At 38.6% G+C, this 5,489-nt stretch overlaps 1 pseudogene; it reads left to right on the forward strand.

Moving 5' to 3' along the window:
- The first annotated feature begins 211 nt into the window (after positions 1–211).
- LOC144366861 (ATP synthase F(0) complex subunit C2, mitochondrial pseudogene) lies at positions 212–4,075 on the forward strand (annotated as a pseudogene).
- Positions 4,076–5,489: the final 1,414 nt, after the last annotated feature.

Consider the following 5,489-nt stretch of genomic DNA (forward strand, 5'->3'; position numbering starts at 1 on the left):
ACCTCTGAATATTCCTTCATTAACGCAAGAACTTTGGAGAGGACACTCCATATCCAAACCACAGCAGTCACCAAATAGCACCTTTGCTATGCTTTTTTTTTCTTTTTAAAACATTGTTTTCATTTGTAAAATATTGGCATATAAAATTGTGAATATTTATGTGATAACATGATGTTTTGACACATATGTACATTACAGATGTTCAAACTTAGGTAAGTATATTTATTTTTTCAAACATTTGTGATTTCTTTGCACTGAAAATATTCAAAAACTTTTCTTCTAGATTCTTTTGAAATAGTACATTATCATCATTTATGTTCACCCTACTGTGAAGTAGAACACCAGAACTTATTTCTCCTAACAGTAACTTAGTATTTACTGACCAAGTTTCCTCATCCCTCCCAATCCTCCACTTTTTCCAGCCTTTCATAACTGTTACACTCTCAACTTCTATGAGATCAACCTTTTTAGATTTCATATAGTAGTGAGATGGTGCAATTGTTATCTTTCTGTACTTTGTTTATTTCACTAAACATAATAACCTCTAGTTCCTCCACATTATCCAAAGGACAGGATTTTATCCTTTTTAATGCCCCCAAAGTATTCCATTATGTATATATACCACATTTTGAAAAATCTATTTATAAGTATTGGATACTTAGGCTGTTTGCCTTTAATAGGCCATTCCATTGCCCTGTCTGACCAGTAGCTTCTGACTGATATAGTATGTAACATAATGAGTGTATCTGGTGTAATGGTTCAGTTGCACAGTTACTTTGCTATAAAGTGGGCCCTTTGGTCTGAAATGATATTGTATGGAATCGTATAGGGATGGATCTTAGGTTTCATTGGCCTTCAGATAATGGAAGGAAAATCAAATCCCATAAATGTAATATGTGTCTATTTTTATCAAAATGAATCATGGTCTTTTCCACGGTGGAAGGATCAATTGTATTCAGCTGGTCATCAAGTGTCTTGTTATTGTCAAGTGACAGCACCATATGCAGAACCCAGCAATATTTTCTGTTGCTGGAAGGCTGGAGATTTCATGCCTTTGGAAATTAGGAGCCAAAGCTGATGGTCCATGCATAGCCTCCATCACTATCATTATGGATGCTTCTTTTATGTATACATCATGACAAATAGTCAGCGATGACAGAGTCTGGCTGTGTCAACTGGCCAATTCACTTTTGTTTACCTGGATGGCTATTGCCTCCTTCATAGTGGAAGATCACTGGTGGGCACTAGTATGCAATATAAAGTCACATATATGACCAAAATATATGACCATTCTCATATATCTATTCAAATGACTCTACTTCCCATTTGTTAAACTTTATTTTCCAATATTTCTCTTATATGGCATAATTAGCTAAGCCAGGTTTCCATATACATACCAAACTTGGATTTAGACATGGCAGTGAGGGTTGCATCTAACATATAGGGACATGGACAGAAGCAGATTTGAATATTGGGATCTCATGTCACAGCAGATAACTGAAACCACTCACCTATGACCCTGGATTAACTTGGGATGGTAGGAATAACACAACCTTAGCAGAAAATTATAGGGAACACTGAGAAAATCCTCATGACATGGTGGCTTCTAGGTGAAAGCACAAACATTGGTTCAATAAATCAAACAAAACATAAATTTGGTTATTTCAAAATTATTATCAAAGATATGTATTGGGGCTACAGTTAGATTCCCTTGGCCAGAGGTACAAAGCGCCGTGTTATGTTTTTGGTGTGTAGCGAGGGCTGGGAACCAACTATGTCATGGTTAGTCAAGGGCAGTAACACTCTGATTCAGTGTGTAGACTCAGGTCATAAACATTAACTTGTGAGCATGCGCCTACTGATGTAGCCTGTTTTCAGTGTGCTGTCTTTGGCCTGCATATAAAAAGGGCCTATAGAAAAGACTTAGGGGCTAAATAGGGTTAAAACAGGGACTAAAATGGAACTGGCTGAGGTTAAAGCTGAAGCTGGAGGATGTTGCCAACTCTAAATAAAGCAAGTCTACAATTCTGAGTTCTGACATATTCTTCCACCTGCCAGGACCCCCAAATCTGTTTCCTGGGTCTGAGCCCCTGCATGATAATACAGTAGAAATAAAAGCATTTTTAAAGACTCCCAAATTTCTTAAAAAAAATCTAGGAATGAAACCATCACATGACCCAGCTATCCCACTCATCTGTATAAATCCAAAACATTTAAGCCTCACTGTCTTCTCTGCACTGGGAGCAACTCTCTTGCCATGGACCTCATCTCCTGAAAATGTATGCCTGCTCCAAGTTACTTTCTACTCATTCCTTGGTCAGGGGCACAGCTCAGTTGTTGAGCTGACCACATCTGCAGAGGAAAACTGACCAGAGATACTGACATACAAGAGCCTCAATAGCTGGGCAGTACCACATCCCCTGACCTCACTTATCCCTAACAGCAGCATCCAAACCAGCACCATTTCAAGGGACATGAATATAGAAGCCAAGTTCATTGGAGGGCTGTCACAGTTGGGGTGGCTGGCTCTGGGGCTGAGGCTGGGATTGGAAGCCTTATTATTGCTTATGCCAGGAAGCCTTCTCTGAAGCAACATTTCCTTTCCTGTGCCATTCTGGGCTTTGCTCAGAGGCCACGGGGCTCTTTTGCCTGATGGTGGCCTTTCACATCCTCTTCACAATGTATAAGAGCAACTTCCACCTTGCATTCTTTTTCCTGTGTCTTGTCTGCCTTGTGCGTTCTTTTTCCTACACCTCCCCAGGCAATCTGGGGAAAGTGGTTGGCTCAGGGTTTGACAGAGGAAAGACAAATAAATACTGTTTTAATAAGGAAAAAAAAAAGATTTTAACTCAGCATACTACAGTGAACCAGCCACATCAATGTTTATAGCAGGACAGTTCAAATTAGCCAAACTAGGTGCCCTCCAATAGATGAATAGATAAAGAAAATGTGGTGTATATATACAATAGAGTATTACTCAGTCATAAAGAAGAATGACTTTATAGAATTTGCTGGTAAATGGATGGAACTGGAGATTATAATGCTATGTGAAATAAGCCAGTCCCCCAAAGTCAAAAGTCAAATATTTTCTCTGATATGCAGAAGTTAATCCAAAATAAAGGGTGGAAATAAAAAGAATAGAAGAAAGATCAGTGGAGTAGACAATGTGGAATGAAGGAAAGGGAAAAGGGAAGGGATAGAAAAGAGAGGAGAATGAATCTGACCTTTTTAATGTACACATATGAACATAGCACAGTGAATCTCACTATCGTGTACACCCACAAGATGCTAGTTTTAAAAATACTATAAGTAGTCCAATGCCACTGCTGCCAGCACCCAGAGATCCATTTCCAGGGTGACGGTAGGTTTGATTGCATATGGCCATCTCCATCTTGGGACACCCATCAAGCCCTTGAAACTCTAAGTCTGAGCAATTGGACAGGAGAAAAAAATTAAAGGGATACAAATAGGAAAAGAAGAACTCAAACTATCACTATTTGCAAATGACAAGATTCTATATTTAGAAGATCCAAAAAGTTCCACCAGAAAACTTCTAGAACTAATAAATGAATTCAGCAAAGTAGAAGGATATAAAATTAAAACTCATAAATTAAATGTATTCCTATACATCAATGATGAATCTATTAAAAGAGAAATTAGGAAAACTACCCCATTCACAATAGACTCAGGGGGAAAAAAAACACTTAGGAATCAACCTAACAAAATAGGTAAAAGGGGCTGGGGATGTGGCTCAAGCGGTAACGCGCTCGCCTGGCATGCGTGCGGCCCGGGTTCGATCCTCAGTACCACATACCAACAAAGATGTTGTGTCCGCCGAGAACTAGAAAATAAATATTTAAAAAAAATTCTCTCTCTCTCTCTCTCCTCTCTTACTCTCTCTTAAAAAAAAACTACAGAACACTAAAGAAAGAAATTGAAGAATACCTTAGAAGATGGAAAGACCTTTCATGCTCTGGATAGGCAGAATTAATATTGTCAAAATGGCCATACTACCAAATACAGATTTAATGAAATTCCTACTAAAATCCTAGTAACATCTTAGAATAGTTTTGATTTGCATTTCTCTAATTACTAGAGATGTTGAACATTTTTTCATATATTTGTTGATCGAATGTATATCTTCTTCTGTGAAGTGTCTGTTCAGCTCCTAAGCCACTTATTGATTGGGTTGTTCTGTTTTTTTGGTGTTAAGGTTTTTGATTTTTTTTATATATCCTGGAGATTAGTATTCTATTTGATGTGTATGTGGCAAAAATTTGCTCCCAAAATGTAGGCTCTCTCTTCACCTCATTGATTATTTCTTTTGTTGAGAAGAAGCTTTTTAGTTTGAGTACATCCCATTTATTAATACTTGATTTTATTTCTTGCACTTTAGGAGTCTTGTTAAGGAAATTAGGGCTTAATCCAATATGATAAAGATTTGGGCCTACTTTTTCCTCTATTAGGCACAGAGTCTCTAGTCTAATACCTGGGTCCTTGATCCACTTTGAGTTGAGTTTTGTGCATGATGAGAGATAGTGGTTTATTTTCATTTTGCTGCATATGGATTTCCAGTTCTCCTAGCACCATTTGTTGAAGAGGCTTTCTCCAATGTATGTTTTTGGTGCCTTCGTCTAGTATGAGATAACAGTATTTATGTGCATTTGTCTCTGTGTCTTCTATTCTGTACCAGTCAGAATGACAGTTATCAAGAATACAGACAACAATAAGTGTTGGCAAGGATGTGGAGGGAAAGGCACACTCATACATTACTGGTGGAACTACAAACTGGTGCAACCAATCTGGAAAGCAGTATGGCGATTCCTTAGAAAACTTGGAATGGAAACACCATTTGACCCAGCTACCCAATCCTCTGTCTATATTCAAAAGACTTAAAATCAGGATACTATAGTAATGTGGCTATATCAATGTTTATAGTAGGTCAATTCACAATAGCTAAACGGTGGAAGCAACCTAGATGCCCTTTAATAGATAAATGGATAAAGAAACTGTGGTATATATACACAATAGAATATTACTTAGCATTAAAAGAGAATAAAATAATGGCATTTGCAGGTAAATGGATGGATTTGGAGAATATCATGCTAAGAAAAGTAAGCCAATCCGCAAAAACCAAAGGCTGAATATTCTCTCTGATAAGTGGATGCTGATCCATAATGGGTGGGGGTGCCATGGGAAAAATGGAGGAACTTTGATGGGGCAAAAGGTAGGGATGGATGGGGAGCAGGCATGGGTGTGGTGAGCCGTTCCTGCGGACTGTGGTCGCCATTACATGATGGCGCTGGCTCCGCTGTGGTCTGTGAAGGACAACTCCATATCAGAGAGAGTTGGCGTATTGTCAACTCCTTATCAGAGAAAGTTGGCGTGTCGTTCTCTAGCACCCTGTGAGAAGGGTCCACGTGGAAGCTTCGCATTGGGGTTCGAGGTGCTTTATTAAGGCTGGGAGGGGCATCCAATTATTATTCTGG

Source organism: Ictidomys tridecemlineatus, chromosome 9, assembly GCF_052094955.1.
Source record: "Ictidomys tridecemlineatus isolate mIctTri1 chromosome 9, mIctTri1.hap1, whole genome shotgun sequence".
Classification (NCBI taxonomy): Eukaryota; Metazoa; Chordata; class Mammalia; order Rodentia; family Sciuridae; genus Ictidomys; species Ictidomys tridecemlineatus.